The sequence below is a fragment of the Diospyros lotus genome, chromosome 3 (assembly GCF_014633365.1).
Source record: "Diospyros lotus cultivar Yz01 chromosome 3, ASM1463336v1, whole genome shotgun sequence".
Classification (NCBI taxonomy): Eukaryota; Viridiplantae; Streptophyta; class Magnoliopsida; order Ericales; family Ebenaceae; genus Diospyros; species Diospyros lotus.
The window spans coordinates 11,154,956-11,173,019 of record NC_068340.1 but is presented as its reverse complement, the minus strand read 5'-3'; the positions used below and the strand labels follow the sequence as shown (position 1 = coordinate 11,173,019).

Here is an 18,064-nt window from a genome sequence, read left to right as displayed (position 1 = left end):
CGAATTATCATCATATATGTGGGTGTGGGTATATATAATATCTCGAGAATTGAAGATAATCATCATGTTTGGGTTTGGCCAGTCATATTACCTGCACCCCAGAGATTCACCTCAAATCTTGCCTAAAATTTGGCGGTGAACTTTTTATTGTTTTGATGTATTTTTTATACGAGCAATCATGTCCCTCACGAGAAGAAATTCTTCTTTAAGGTAGAATGATCGAATTAGAAGAATTTCAACTTAGGAGCCTTGAGCTTATCATATGGCCTTCGTTCTCCTCAATCAGCTCCTGGATGCTGATGCCCAATTCTTTGATGGCTTTGGTGCCTCCACTACTCTGGTATTTTCGGAAGAGCTTAGGCTAGAGGGTCTGTTGTCATACATTAGTGACGTATAACAGAATGCGACTGATTTGTAATACATCACGTTACTATAATAACGTGATATTACCAAGCATTAGTTACGTTGAACATTCTCTTGCCCACAACAGGTGTAAGCCTGGCAAGGATACAACATGATGGGCTTTGGACCCTTTTTTACATATCCCTACTCAAAAGTCCAAACTAAGATGTAAGGTCCAAAGAAGCAATTGCCCGAGTAATTCATACACAACATGCATGAGCAACTGGAAAAGCCTTTGTTTAGGATAAGAGATGGGTCAAGGAAGCCTGGGCCGAAGATGGATAGTGAAAGGCCCATGGTATTGGGCCTTAGTTTCGGCGTTACAAGAAAAGAGCTAGCCCAGTATACAGTCCATTCTCTCCTAAAATAAAATTAAAAAAAAAAACGAAAAAAACATTAGAATTCAACTGTCGTATAAAGGTATCCATCCCACGTTGACTGGAATGCCCCACTTCTCTCTCCACAATTTCTTTGCCTCCTCCTTCACTTGACCCTTTGTTGAAACTCCTTCTCACACATCTCTCTCTCTCTCTCTCTCTCTCTCTCTCTACAATTTCTCTACCATTATTTTATTGTTGTTCCAACCCGCACATATTCTGATTCATAGAAATAACACTTCCAAAAAGAAAGAGAAAAGACGAGATGACCAAGGGAGATAAGCTTATCTCGGAACATAAATGCATTCACCCAACCTGATTTTTCTCTACTTTGAGCAATTAAAATCCTCCAAGTACAATCTAATCCATTAGTTCTTTGGTTTGTTGATTGCATTTGGGATCTATATTTCTACTTAATTATTTAGGAAACCAAGAGACAATTAAACCCAATTGCACGACCACCCAATTCCTCTCAAATCACATTGTCACCCAATTTTGGCAGAAAGGTGACTTAAATTGAAGGACTCGGATTTGGTAGTTAGAAAATTTAAGATCAATTGAAGGTTGACGCTACAATGAAACAGTTCCACTCTGCAACAGTTTTGTGTCATGTTTTGCATCAAATGTTTGCCATTTTGTCAATTAAATTTTTTCCAAGTGTCACCTTAGCAATTTTAGAAGGAAAAACAAAACTCACAAATCTTCCTTTAAGAAAATAACCACCAACTTTCCTAAAATTGATCCACTTGGTCTACCAAGTTTTCTGCCTTTTTTTTTCCATTAAAATCTACCTTTATCACATGTTTTATTTTCTCAAAATACTTTTTTGGTGATAGTAACAAGGGCCGTGCCGTTAATACATGGACTTAAGCCCTTCACTTCTCTCTCCCCCCCCCCCCCCCCCCCTCTCTCTCTCTTATTATTTCTGTGAAGAATAAGTGTGCAAAATATTTTTATATATTTTTCTCAATACAACACAAGAATTACAGAGCTGGTATATATAGACATTTGTGCAGGAAAAATTTGACTTGAGCTGAGTAAGCTCCTACAATTCGGCTACATCTAACAGCTAGGATTTTGACTTTTAGTGAGTGGAATCTTAGGGCTGAGAGAGTGCCCTGACACACCCTCGCAAGAGCGATGTGCCATCGAGGACACCAATCTTGTTTTTGAGTTAGTAATGATGCTGTCGGCATAGGGGCTTTGTCAGGCAGTCAACAAGTTGGTCCGTGGTGAAGACATGTTGTAGTCGGAGATGACCTTGTTGGACAAGAACTTGAACAAAGTGCAAATGAATTGCTATGTGTTTCATCTGACTATGCATTACTGGATTAAGGGAAAGATAGGTGGCTCTAAGATTGTCACAATAAATGGTTAGGACATCTGGAGCTTGGATGTAGAGTTCAGAGAGTAAAGATTGAATCCATGTGAGTTCAATGAAAGTTGTTGCTAAGGACCGATATTCGGCCTCGATAGAATGAGCCACTGCACGTTGTTTGGAAGATTTCCAAGAAATGGGATTCCCACGATAGAAAACAAGATAAGCGGATGTGTTGAAGTGTAATCGTCTTTGTTGCCGGCCTAATCTACATCGCTAAAGGCATAAAAAGAAGAATTACGACCTTTATGAAGATGAATTCCATGAAAGACACTAGCTCTAGGGTAGTGTAATAGGCGTTTAAGGGTTGACATGTGCATAATAGTGGGTTTGTGCATGAATTGGGCTAGCTAGGCAATTTACTCAGAAGGCAATGTTATGGCCTTGTCATGGATAAATACTGAATAGCACCAATAAAATTTATGTATTCAAAGTAGTCCACAGCTGTAGTGCCATCATGCAATGCGAGAGATGTGCTAGTTGAAAGTGGAGTTTGAACTTCTTTAGCTTTTTCCATTTTTGTCCGTTCAAGAAGGTTACAAATGTATTTATGTTGATTAAGAAAAAGACCAATCTTGGTAGGAATAGCCTCGATGCTTAGAAAATAATGAAGAGAGCCCAAATCTTTGATATGGAATTACGTGGCCAAAGAAAAGATGCAATAATGGCAAAAAAAAGAGAAGCCAGTAATTAAAATGCCATCTACATATACAAGAGCATAAAGTAGCATGTTACCTCGATTGATAATGAAAAGAGACGAGTCTAATTTTGAGGCATGAAAGGAAAGCCATATGAGCATAAAACCATATGATTTATTTGATAAATCGAGTATCGATTAAATCTATTTTAACCACAACATATGAGATATGGGTTGGGAAATCACCAAGTCTTAAGCATGTTATGTGAAGAGGTTGAGAACAGAAAAATTGGATCATATATCTGAGAAGGATCGTTTAGTAGGATGTTCTAAAGATAGTTTAGGGTATTATATCTATTTTTCAACTAACTTAAGAGTTGTGGTTGCTAGGCATGTTATCTTCTTGGAATAAGAGTTCATCTAAGAAAATACCATCAGGAAGAAAATAGATCTGACAGAAGATGAGTCTTCTGTTCCATAAATATCTAATCGAATTATTGAGCATAGTGAATCAAGTCAGGAAAATCATTCACAGGTTCTCCATAGGTCTAGTAGAGTGTCTCATCCTCCAGTTGAAAATATTTCCACTCAGAGGAACTGGAACAACACTAGGCTTTTGAAAATTTTCAATACATTTAAGGTTTCAAGGAATATCTTTTTTCTAGAGAGGGTTTGAGGAAGAGACAAGTGCAAAGAGATCGAGAAAGCATTCAACTATGAGCTTTGCCCTAACAAAGGTGTTTGCAAACACCTTTGATGAAGGATACACATACACTAGAGGAGAGAGAGATACACATAATTTTTTATGAATGGGAAAAACATACTCTAAGAGGTAAAAAGTAGATGAGTGAGAGAAAGAAAGTTGCAGTTTATCTAAAACATGAACAAAACCACACAATCACAACATCAAACATACCTCTTGTCTCCAATTCTCTTTCTTTTTTAACATTGATGGCAGTCCCTCTATGATTCTTTGTTGATTAATGCTTGCGTTGTGTCTTTCTTCCTCTTTTTTAAATCTTTTTTAGTTTGATTTTCTTGAATAGTTGTCATTTTAATTTTTGGTAAGTGTAGACCATGTTGATGGCAAAAAAGGGCTGGAACAATAAACATTGAATAGAAGGCCAATTTTGGTAATTTCATCGAGTGCTTATAATCTCAAAATTCTACTTTTAAATTAAAAGGGCTAATTTCCCAGAGATTAATGAAGGGATAGTTTTTACTATATCCCAAACATCAAGGGGGTTTATGCAATTTTGCCAACCTTTAAGAGTATTATTTGCAATTTACTCTTTACTATATCCTATTGCAAACACCCAACTTGGGTTACCAATATTTGAAGTCTTTTTTTTATTATTATTATTATCATATACCACCTGTCTTATATATATTTTTTCCTTTTTTAGAATACTCTCTATATATTTTATTTAGAAATAAAAAATATATTAACAAAAAGAGTTATTTCCTAATTAACTGAAATCTATAAATTTCACATCACAATACAAGATGAACAACTTTATCAATATAACAAAGTTCATCATCAAATTGAGATTTATCTAAAAAAAATAAAAAATAAAAATACAACTATGTTTTTCTCTAAAAGGAGCATCAATTTAAACTCTTATTTATTTATTTTTTTTTCTTGCATGTCAACGTGCAACCTTTCCAAGTGTTAAAAAGTGTATCTTTCAAGGAAGATTGGGGCTCCAAAACCAGAAGGAAGGACAGCCGCCCACCGTGGGGCTCGAACCCACGACCACAAGGTTAAGAGCCTTGCGCTCTACCAACTGAGCTAGACGGGCTAATGAAATATAATTAACTTATTTTAAACTTGAGATGTATCAATCAATGATCTTGAGCTACACCGGAATGCTTCCTTCCTGGTTGCTTCCATGGCTCTTTTGTGCTTTCACAGAGAAATACGCTCCGCGAATCCGTTTTCTCTCCCTTCAGGGAACTTGTAACTCTAGTTATGACTAAACCTTGCATATACCCTTAACGTTCATACCACATTCTTCCATGAATTTTCCTTTGTAACTCCTTGATTAGAATTAAGGTGATTGATCAGACTTCTGCATGGAGTACGATGTAGATTGAATTTGTCAAGATATATAACATAAAAAATTAAACATTGAATTGATAATCCAAGTCAAGATATCTTGTACTCTATGTTTAAATAATTTAATGAAACTAAATTTTACAATAAAAGAATATTTTAAATATGAAATTAGGAAAAAAAAAAAACCTATCTTATATTGTCTATCTTCTCCTTTCCTCTTGAAGCCTTTGGATCACTTGTTAGCATATTTAAATATATCTTATTTGGTGATGAACTACCTAGTGACACCTCAAAAATATTTTTTTATGTATATGATTTGATAATGATATGTATTTACTATCTACACTTAATTATAACGAATAGGGATAACGTTGGTTGGAGATGAAACTTTAATTATCCTTTTGATAACAATGTATTTCCTTTTTTATCCACCAAGTCATAATGGGCAATAATATGGTCATATATGCATGGATTTTGAAAAATTGAGTTTTAATGTAAAAACATAAAATTCACATTTTCTTAAATTTCAAGGATATAGTGCAATTTATGCCAAATAAATAGTCTCTTATGTAATAAACCTAAATTTCAAGGTTTTGGTGCAATTTGAATGAAATAAAAGGTAATATGCATAATAAATTGAAAATAACGGGTTTATGTGTAATAACCCAAAACTTTTTGAGTGTCACATATCAAAGATAAAATCTTTGGAGAAATTGCGCGCGTCTCCCTCTTTTTCTCTGATTGACTAGTCACCGCTGGCGAAGCTCTAATGACCCCAACCTTTGTTTACTGCCTCAAAAACTTTTTGCTGACCCTTCTACGTTGTCATCCTTCATCAACTGCCTCTTGTTACTGAAAAACAATAGAAAGATTGTCAATTACCGTTGTCTTTTTGTCTTTTTCAACTACCCAATTCGTTGGACTGGTTCTCTAGTAACCCAAAACCTTTAGTTTTCTCTACATTTTTCTCTTTTTCTCTCATTCTTTTACTTGTGCCTTGAATTGAAAGAGCCTCAATCTATTTACAAGCAAAACTTAGTGATTCATTTAACGGAACCATCATGTTACTAGTCACATTCGCTATCTCGATCACATTGTGACATCTGCTGCCCCCAATCACTTTTGTCAATCGATTGTTTTTCATTTTTGTTGTCTCTCGATTTTCTTCAATCCTATTTTCCCTACCTTTTCTAATCTTTTTGGCTTCAATATCTTACTTATTTAGGATTGGAAAATCATGTCAAAAGTACCAATGTGTTCTTTTCCATATCATTTATGTGCATCGTGAGGTGGTTTGGTCTTATTTTGCATTTGTTTGCTTAAACTCTTGGCACGAAATAACTATCTCAAATCATTCATTGTGTTTCAATCAACTTTTTCCACAACCTTTTAGGCTCAATTACTTTAGGTTTGTTATATGTAAAGGCTATTTTGTTACTTATTCATAACAAGTCTATGTAAAAAATCAAGTCAAGAATATTCAAATGTGTATTTAAGTAAGAATGTATTCGTTAATTGAGTAATATGTGTCATTACTCGACCAATTGAATGAAAAAATAGGAAGAATCAACTTTAGACTTACATTACTCAACTATGATTTGAAAATAGTTGACTTCCTACTAAAGAATTGAGGGTCAGTCAAAATGTACTTGACTAATAATTCATGTTTGTAATACTCGAGAATTTCTAAATGACTCAAGTGTAATTTATCTTGGGGCGTAAATGAAATTTTCATAAAGTTTTGAGGTTATAGAGTAATTTCCTAAGATTATGGGTGACCGAATGAACTGCAGGGAATGCCTTGGAGCTTAGATACATACAAAAAATGATATGGGATTGATGAACCACTACAAGAAATTTGACTTTTAGTGACCACATTTAGTGACGGCCAGTTAAAAGTCGTCATTAATTCCAATCTTTAGTGACGGTCAAATAGAATCCGTCACAGATGGTGCCCAATAGTGACGACCACACGCGGTCGCCACTGAATGTGACACCTTCAGTAAGGGTCGGTCACAGATAGAGGCACAATAGTGACAACCACACGTGGTCATCACTGAATGTGCCACCTTCATTGAGGGTCGAGCATCGTCGGTCACAGATCGAGGCACAATAGTGATGGCCACACGTGGTCGTCACTGAATGTGCCACCTTTAGTGAGGGTTGGGAAACATCAGTCACAGATAGAGGCACAATAGTAACGGCCACACATGGTCGTCATTGAATGTGTTGCCTTCAGTGAGGGTCGAGAAACGTCGGTCATAGATAGAGGCATAATAGTGATGACCACATATGGTCGTCACTGAATGTACCACATTTAGTGAGGGTCAGGTAACCTCAGTCACAGATAGAGATACAATAGTGACCACTACTCATGGTCGTCACTGAATATTGGACCTTTAGCAAGGGCGAGGCAACATCAGTCACACATAGGGTGAAACAGTGACGGCCAAAGGCAGTGGTCGCTGAACGTGAAACCTTTATTGAGGGTCGAGAATGCTCGGTCACAAATGGGTTAGCAATAGTGGCAGTCAAACTTGGTTGTCAGTAAATGTATACCTTTAGTGAGAGCTAGGGAACGGTAGTCACAAATGGAGGTTAATAGTGATGGCCACACTTGGCCGTCACTAAATGTGATATATGGTAATTATCATTAAATGTATAATTTTAAAGATTAAAAAAGAATCATCAAAAAGAGTTGCACATTAAAAAAAATAAAATATATAAATTTAACATGATTTAATCTTAATACACTTAATTATATAATTTTAAACTAATAAAATGAATCCACTTAAATAGCGATGGTGTAGTTTTGAATTAAAAAAAATATAGATATACTAATGTCTTCAGAAAAATTAAATTGTAAATTTACATATTTTTTTAACTAATCACTTTTAGTAATTTTCATTCAAATAATTGGATATTTTGAGTAATTTTATTTATCTAGTCACAATAATTCTTGTAATACAAAAAAATAATTAATTAAAATTTGTATTCACTACAAAAAGTTTGATTTTCTTTACAAAATTGTAGATAAAACACTTAAGCTGCATTATCTTTGTTGTTTTTAAGCTATTTTTAGTTTTCAATTTTTTAAAATAATAAATTACTATTTTTAAAAATAAAAAAAAAATTGTAAAGAAATCCAAAACAACTAAAGTTGTTTTGAGTGTTTTCATGTAAAACAAACTGCAAACTCAAAATGCATAAAACAAGTTTCATTTTCAATATTTATTCTTATTTTATTATTGTAATGGGAAAAAATATTACAAAATTCATTAACTTTAAAATGTATATATTTTTAATATTATATTAATATTAAATATTTATAATTTATTAAATAATCAAATTTATTAAATAAAATATCATTAAAAAATTATTCTCAAAATTGCGAAGAAAATACATTTTCTAACTTTCTATTTTGAGAAACAATTTTTTAAAATAATAAAGAGAACGCATTTTTAATTTTTTAAAAACAAACTCCCAAAACAAAAAATTGAAAATGAATTTAAAACTCAAAATTAAAAATTAAAACGCAACCTTATTTTTCACTACATCAAATCATTGCCAATCATATTAATTTTCATTGTAAACTGATTTTCTTTACCAAAATTTTTGTAATCAATAATTATATTTTTATAGTTAATTCTATAAACAACTAATAACCCACTACATATGATATCACTAAATTTAATTTTGTAGTAGAAAAAATCTTTTTTTTGAGAATAATATTTTTTTCTAAACCTATACCAACCTATACAATCTAAATGAAATATAAAGCACACAATATATAACTTTAAAAACTTTCAATTAATCACATAAAATAAAACTATTGTCAACCACACACTACAAAAAATCTCTAACTATTCTTAATGTGAATACATGTAATGATAGCAACATTAAATTTAATTTCGAGCTATTTTTTCTTCTATTATTTATGCATTGCAAGAACCTAAAAAACATAAATAAATAAAAGGTTAGATAAATTAATATAACTTATTTTAATGTGAAATATTTATAATAATTTGAATAAAGAAAACTAATCATACTCCTAAGAAAGAGTTATACCACTTTTCCGTCATTATTTTCTAAAAATTTAAATTCTAATCGTTAAATAATAGAAAATAATTATTAAGATTTAACTAACATTTATATAAGCAATCTCTAAGTTGATTATATTTTTTTTATAAATGCATGAATATAATTATTAAACTAATATAATTTAACATTAATTATTTATTGATAATACAATGCATTAAAAAATTACGAACACATTAAAAAGAATATAATATATTAGACTAATTTATTATAATTATTAGATTTATAATATAATTACATTTTAAATAAATATTAATTTGATGCAATAATTTAATTTGTTTTATTATTATAATTTAGATTATTATCATATATTATTAGTTAAATTATTTAATAATTATTATAATTTAAATTATTTTATTAGTTATCATAATCATAATTATTTTATTTTTATCAATCAAACTATTATTAATATTAATTTTTATAAGTTATTTTATTTTTATTTAGCAATTAAATGTTTTAACTAAAAAAAAAAAATCCTATGTATTTCTATCAAGCGGGCGATGCTCCCGCCAAACCCCCCAAAACCCACCCACACCTCCTCTCCAAACCCTCAAGTCAGCCTGCAAACCCCTAGCCCTCAAATACCCCAAATCTCCAACCTTTCATTGCCTCTTACTGCCCGTCGCTTCAATGATTCCGCTTTTGCTGCTTCAACAGTTCCTCTTCAACGTTGCCACTTTCGCCTCCATATTTACCATATTATAAGGTAAAAATTTTATAGGGTATATCTTGATGAGATTTTGGTTGTGCTTATTAACTTATATATTGTGATTGCGTGTGTGCATATGTGTGAGAGTTGCGTGTGTGCGTATGTGTGTGCGTATGTACATCTATGTGTGCGTATATAAGTCTGTGTGTGCATATGTGTGTGTGTTCTGATTAATGGTTGGTGTTATGTTTTAATGGTTTGATTAGTGGTTAGTCTGATTTTCTATTTTCTGGTGTTCTATTTTTTTGTTTTCTGTTGGGTTGATTATTGTTGTTATGGTTTTATTGTTGTTGGTGTTCTGGTTAGATTGTCGTTATATTGTTGGTTATATTCATAAATTAAAACATGATAAACTTGCTGCATAATTTTGAAAGAGAAGGATTGCAACATAAACATTAAAATAAGGTCAACCTGAGAAAAAGAACTCAGGGGAATCCTAACAAACATATAATGCTACTCTAATCAGCAACTGAAATCCTAACAAACATATTGTTGATTTTATGTGATTCAAAATGTTCTCTAAGTTTTTATGCTAATTATATGAAATTGCTGAGCTGCATTTGTTATTCTTTTATATTGAATTAAAATGTTGATTGACATTCTGTTAATATGTTTTTTGGGCTATTGATTATATGTGGGCTGCTAAGTCTTCTGCTAAGTCTTATGGGCCGAGCCCATATTCATTTCGTGTGGCTTTTTCGTTGCTGGCCGAGCCCATTTGTTGGTCCATGTTGGTGTTTCTATAAAAGGGAAATCTGATGCCCTAATCCCAAGAATGTTCTGATATTTTCGCTTTTGCTCTCTCTTTCTGAAACCCTAAGTCTGTGACTCTTGAAACGAGACACATCCTGTGAATCCTTTGTTCTGATCTCTGTTTCGATCGATCGGTTGGTTGGTTGGTTCCTTTGTAAGGTCAGTCGGTAAGTAAGTGTATTGCTTAATCTCTATGTTGTTTTAAACGCCTGAGGCGTGAGACGTTGGTTGGCTGAAAGAATAGATACTTAGTCTTGATCGTGAGATCGATATAGAACATATCTATCTTGATCTTGATTTTTGGTTTCTGTTTCAGTTGTATTTTGCAATACTGTTTTACTTTCGTTTGATGATCTTGTAATCGATTGTAAACTTGAGATCTAGTGGATTGACTAGAGGCAGAGCCTCTGCCGTGAGTAGGATCTATTGATCCGAACACGTATATTGCTGTGTCTTTATTTGGGTGTGTGAGTTGTGGTTGAATCTTTCGATTTTACTGTTTATTACGCTTGATCTTTGTTTGGCCGAGGAAATTGTATGGCCCCAACCCAAGTCCCCATGGAACCAGAGTCGATGCCCTACTAAAATAAAGACAACTTGAACTTGGATAAACTTGTCATGCATGCAACTTATAGATACTAAAAACTTGATAAAGGAAACTTGGCATCACGACATGAGTATCAAAAACCTCAACCTGTTATACAACGGCTAACCTCTAGGCTTACATAGCCCAGGCATGCATAACATACAATACTGGCACAACGGCTACAAAATAAAACATAGTCCATACAGACCCAATAAACTGAATTAAAATGCAATCCGGAAGCTACAAAATACATCAAAAGAAACCCCCAGGCTGACAACTGCTAGGTCTACATGGCCCTATACACCGCCTAACCAAGAAGTCGGGAACCGCTAGACTTGTCCGCAACTGGGTCCTTACCTTTACCTGGAATGAAGAGAAAACAAGGTGAGTCCAAATGACTCAGCAAGCTCATAAAGAAAGAAAGGACGAATAGAATAGGTGCTAAGAGTAAACCTGCATCTCAAGTGCATAACAAATCGAAACTCATGCATAACACGCCAAACAATCTCGTAAACTGATACAGGTACCAACTGTAAAAATAATGATGCTCACATAAAGGATCTTGGGGCCCAAATAAGGAATGCACCAGCACCCAAGTCCAAATCACAAACCTACTGCTGCCCTAAAGGCAAGTGGTATCTATCACTCGAGCTAAAGCTCGCTTGGGTAGGAGCGACCAACACCCGCTAGCACGCATAAGCGTCCAAAATAGAAACTGGGCACGCCGAAGCATCTTTGAATAACTCGGTTTGGGAAACCCGACACCGTACAACTATATCTCAAGAACTGGCGCCATGACTATGCAAATGTAACAAATAAGGTGTGACGTAGTAGACCGGACAGGATACAAAGCCCCCATAAAGCCAAGCATCCCGCCAAGCCTCGCCTAACTAGTAAAACACACTCCAAATGCAAATACTCGTGTCTACCAACTACAGATAAATATAACATGATCTTGTACAAGCACTCAAGTGTAAATGAACCACACAAAATGCATAAACCCAACTTGAGTGAACGCTTAGCACTTGGTCATGTCGTATGAGTTTAACTGGTTGGGACAGGAAAAGCATTGTTATAAGACATACACCCGTTCCCTATGGACACTAGCTAATGTTAAACCTAAATGCACCTATCTTCATTCCTTTTAGAAGGTAGAGAGTGAACAACCTCTCTAGAAATGCAGCCACGACACGCCAGATACATTTACAACCTTTGTGGTCTTATTGAATTATACCTTTATTTTATAATAACTCGATGAGTCATTACATATGATACATAACTATTAAAAATATATTATAATATATATAATATAATGAATTATGACACACAGTATTTATTATTTACTAATATTATTTCTATTATTATTTTTAAGAAAGAAAGATAATAATAAAAATAATCTTTACTAATATTGTCTATTACTATTATTATTTATTTAGATACCTCAAATTATTCTTATAGTCTTTAAGCAACATTTACATAAATGTATATATATATATATATATATATATAAAATGTGGTAATGTATGTTAAAGGATGCATGGAAAGTGGTAGGCAGCAACGTCCTTGTGCCTATGGGAGTATAAAGTGTGTTTATATGTTGAAGGATGGAAGTGGTAGGCAGCAGCGTCCTTGTGCCTTTGGGAGTATAAAGTGTGTTTATATATATATATATATATATATGGGTGCACTTGGGTCACATTTCATCTCCAGCGAGAGAAATCTCCAGGATCTAGAATCTGAGTAAACTATTATGAGCTTTGCAAGATTATACCAAATCAACCATATTGAGGGGGGAGAACAGAGGAACAGGAGCTGCTCTCTCACTCGGCTAACCCAGCATGCACGCTGATATATATATATATATATATCAGTCCAGTTCTCACCCCAGCGAGAGCAATGGCCATAATTTAGAGCTTAAGAAGATTAAAGTTAGCTTAAAAGAACACCCAACCCAACTGAAACAGGGTATTGAGCAAGGAAAGAAGAGATTAAACGGTTAAACTGGGCCTCGGCAAGACTACTGCGTGCAACCGAATCTCCATTCTGTCCGTGTACACGTTATATATATGTATATAATTACAGAGAGCTTCACGATGCAACAGTAAATTGACAGACCTTTGACCCTACATACCCACCATTAGATAACAGCTATTTAAGGTAGAGAAAAAGGGGAAGAAGCTTGCCTATTTGCAGAATCAAAAGCAACAGCAACGCACCCGAACCCTCTCTGTTATGCAATTCTTTTTTCCTCCTCTGCTTCTTCCTCGTTTATTCCTTCTTCACCTTTTTATTCTTCTTCTCCACTCACGGCTGATCACTCATTCCCCTCTCCCCTTTCACTTAACACTTCGCTAAACACGTGGCTAACCCTCCTTAAGCTCAGCCACACTACCGCCTCAATCAGTTGCATAAAATGGCTTAGGGACTTACAGCAATTGAAGGTGGGAAACAAAAACTACTGGGAATGCTTTCGACTAATAATAATAATAAGAAGAAGAAGAAGAGTATAACAGTAAGCATGATAATAAGAATAATAATAGTAGTGATAATGATAATAACACTATTACTATGATAGTAATAATAATAATATGAATACTAATAATCATAATAACAACAATGATATTAACAATAATAAAAAAATATTAATAGTAAGAATAACAATGATAATCATAATAATAATACTGATATTATTAATAACAATATTAATATTACCAATACTAATAATAATAGAAAAACTAGAATGCATATATAACACAAGAGCAACACGTTTGATCGTCGAAGTACGAATAGCAAGCTAAAAAAATAAATAAATAAATTCGGATCATTACAAAAATAGGTTGGTTAAAACCTACAAGTGGTATCAGAGCCACGGGGATCCAAGATCCCGATCAAGCTGTCTCAGATCCGAAAGGTAAATCACAGATTTGGTAAGATCTTCGAAGAACTAAGAGTTTTTTGGACTCATACTCTGTTTTGCCCTAATTTCTTGTGCGAACATACTTGTCTTCTTTAGTCCGATAGATATATGCCGCATGCCCTAATTTTTGTTGTATATTCTTGATCTTGAATAAGTAATCTATTGTTTACTTTATTCTATGACATATTTTGTCGTGTGTTCTTGTTTGTATTTGAAAAACCTATTTTTAGGTTTAATTAATTTCTGAAAAATTAAATTTAAAATTTTTGATCTCGTATCCAAAACCTAAATAAGATTGATATCTTTTTTTTTTTTTCATATCTGTTGTTCCTATTCCTACTTTAATCTTGTCTGATTAATCTCAGTAAATCTTGAACATCACCTGAAATTATCATTCTGTTTTGTTGCTCATATAAGTGGCTCCATCTAAATATGAATTAGATAAGTTTGATGGTAATGGTGATTTTTCTCTGTGGCAAAAGAAAATGACTGCTATATTGGTTCAAAACTAGTGCTCTGAAGCACTGGATGAACCTTCTAGAACTGAGAAAGATAAAGTGGAACCCCTTCCTACCCCTAAAATGCGTAAAATAGATAGATTAGCCTATAGTCTAATTATTTTAAATATTTCTGATAAAGTCCTTAGGCAAGTTAATAAAGAAAATACTGCCTTAAAGGTTTGAAATAAGCTAGAATCTCTATATATGACTAAATCTTTGGAATAAGCTAGAATCTCTGTATATGACTAAATCTTTAACCAGTAAGATTTACTTAAAAGGAAATTATTTGGTTTTAAAATGAATACCTCTAAATCTCTAGAAGAAAACCTAGATGACTTTAATGTCATTGTAATAGGTCTAGAAAACATAGATGAGAGTATTTCTGAAGAGAACCAAGCTGTAATCCTTTTAAATGCTTTGCCTGGGTCATATAGAGATTTAAAGACTGCAATGCAGTATGGTAGAACATCTTTATCCTTAGAGAATGTAGTGTCTGCCCTAAGATCTAGAGATCTTGAAGATGATAAGAAAGATAAGAAAATAAATAGTGCTGAAGGCTTAAATGTAAAGGGTAACTGGGAATAGAAATCTAAGAATAAAGGCAAAGGGAATTCAAGGGGTAGAAGTAAAACGAGGTCAAATTCAAAGTCTAGAGTAACTAGTAAGGGATCCTCAAAAACAAGAACATGCTAGTATTGTAAGAAAGAGGGTCATGTAAGAAAGAATTGTTACAAAAGAAATAAAGATTTAGAAAATGAGAGCTCTAGTAATCAAGATGCAGCAAATATTTCTGATGGATATGATAGTGCAAAAGGCCTAATTATGACAGAACATACTATAGGTGATGAGTGGATTTTAGATTCTGGTTGTACTTTTCACATGACACCTAGGAGAGGCTGGTTGCTTAACTTCCAGCATATAGAAGGTGGGAAAGTCCTAATGGGCAACAATCAATCCTACAATGTGACTGGTTTAGGATTAGTTAGGTTTAAAATATGGGATGTGGCATGTAGGACTTTATACAATGTGAGACTTGTGCCAAACCTTAGAAGAAATCTTATTGCCCTAAGTATGTTAGATTCAAATGGGGGGTCTTATAAGTCAGAAAATGGTGTCCTTAAGGTGTTTAAAGGATCCATGGTAGTTCTTAAGGGAATTCGTAAGCAAGGTCTGTATGTCCTTCAAGGATAGTGTATCTCTGGCAGTGTTGTAGTCTCATCTTCTGAAAATGATGACACTGTCTTGTGGCATAGGAGACTAGGTCATATAGGAATGAAAGGTTTACTAGAATTAAGTAAACAAGAAATCTTAGATCCTAGGAGGATTAATAATTTAGACTTTTGTGAGACGTGCCTTGGGCAAGTCTCACAAATTGCAGTTTGCTCCTACAATTCATAAGTCCAAAGATGTCTTAGAGTATGTTCATTCCGATATTTCCCCAAGTCCCTAGCTTTCTTTCAGGAGCCCAATATTTCCTTTCCTTTATAGATGATTATTCTAGGAAGGTTTGGGTCTATTTCCTTAAATATAAGAGTGAAGCTTTTGTTAAATTTAAGGAGTGGAAGACCTATATAGAACTGCAATCAGGCAAGAAAATAAAGACCCTTAGAACTGATAATGGCCTAGAATTCTATAATCAAGAATTCTCAAATTTCTGCAAACAAGTAGGCATTGCAAGGCATAGAACTTGCAGTGAAACACCTCAGCAAAATGGAGTTGTTGAACGCATGAATAGAACTATTCTAAATAAGGTTAGATGTTTTTTGAAAGACTCAACTTTGCCCAAGAAATTTTGGGCTGAAGCAGTTTCAACTGTTTGTTACCTCATAAATAGATCTCCTTCCTTTACCATAGAATTCAGAACTCCTGAACAGTTGTAGAGTGGGAAAATCCCATCTCTAAACCACCTTAGACCTTTTGGATGTATTGCTTATGTCCATAAGAAAGAAGAGAAGTTAGACCCAAGAGCTAAGAAGGCTATATTCTTAGGATACCCTCAAGGGGTAAAAGGATACAAGTTATGGTTGATTGAAGAAAAGAAAACTGTTATCAACTGGGATGTAGTATTCAAAGAATCAAAATACTATACCCCAAATGAGGTGGAAGATTCCAAGGTAGACCAAGCTGATAAATTTCAGTTTGAGATAGAAAGGGATAACATTAAAGATAAGGTAGGAGAGCCTAGCCAGGAGAGTCCTCAAGAGTCTAACTCTCAAGATCTTGCTAAAACTGAAACAGAGAATGAGGATGGTGAAAATTCAGCTGGAATCATTCTAGAATTGGATGATTATATCCTATCTAGGGATAGAGTGAGGAGAGAAATTAAACCTCCTGCAAGGTATGCCCATGCTGATATAATTTCCTATGCTCTTAATATTGGAGATTCAATAGAGCATGAAGAACCTGTTAGTTATCAAGAAGCTTGTTCCAGTAATTATAAAACTAATTGGTTAAAGGCAATGAAGGAAGAGATGGAATCTCTTCAAAAGAATAAAACCTGGATTCTTGTAAATAAACCTAAAGATCAAAAGGTTATAGGCTGTAAACGAATATTCAAAAGAAAATCAGGTATCCCAAGTGTAGAACTAGCCAAATTTAAGGATAGAGTAGTTGCCAAGGGTTTTTCCCAAAGAGAAGGCATAGACTACCATGAAGTGTTCTCCCCTATAGTAAAGCATACCTCTATAAGGTTAGTTTTAGCCTTAGTAGCTTTACTCGACCTAGAGCTTGAGCAATTAGATGTTAAGACTGCTTTTCTCCATGGAAACCACTATAAGAAAAATCAAATTTAGTGACGGGAGAATTCGTCACTAAAATAAGAAAATCCGTCACAAACAATTTAGTGACGGAAAAAATCCGTCACTAAAACTCGTTGCTGAAATTTAGTCACGGATTTAGCGACAGAAGTTTTAGTGACGAAATTAGTGACAGAAAGCCCCGTCACTGATCTGTGACGGGTTTTTCGTTGCTAATCTGTGACGGGCAATCCCGTCACAGACTAGCGACGGAAAATCAACGACGGGACTTCCCATCACTAAATTATTTTTAAAATAAAAAATAAAAATATATACATTAAAATTTTAATAAAATAAAAATAAAAATAAATTATTTTTTCGAAAAGCTGTGACGGGCATTATCCGTCGCTGATCAGCGACGGGATTCCCGTCACTAAATAATTTTTTAAAATAAAAAAATATAAAAATTTAAATAAAATTAAATAAAAATTAAATTATTTTTAAAAATCTGTGACTGTATGCCCGTCACTAAATTATTTTAAAAAATAAAAATATATATTAAAATTTAAATAAAATAAAATTAAAATTAAATTATTTTTTTCCAAAATCTGTGACGAGCGCTACTCGTCGCTGATCAGCGACGAGTATTCCCGTCACTAAATTATTTTTAGAATAAAAAATAAAAAATATATATTAAAATTTAAATAAAAATTAAATTATTTTTCGAAAATCTGTGACGGGCATTATCCGTCGCTAGTCAACGACGAGAATTCCCGTTACTAAATAATTTTTTAAAATAAAAAAATATATTAAAATTTAAATAAAATTAAATTGTTTTTAAAAAATCTATGACGGGATGCCAGTCACTAAATTATTTTTTAAAAAATTAAAATATATATTAAAATTAAATTAA

The 18,064-nt window shown here is 33.5% G+C and overlaps 1 non-coding gene across 1 annotated transcript; it reads right to left on the bottom strand.

Annotated features, from left to right (window-relative positions):
- Nucleotides 1-4,523: 4,523 nt before the first annotated feature.
- Nucleotides 4,524-4,596, bottom strand: TRNAK-CUU (transfer RNA lysine (anticodon CUU)). The gene has a single exon. It is a non-coding gene; the product is annotated as a tRNA-Lys (tRNA).
- Nucleotides 4,597-18,064: the final 13,468 nt, after the last annotated feature.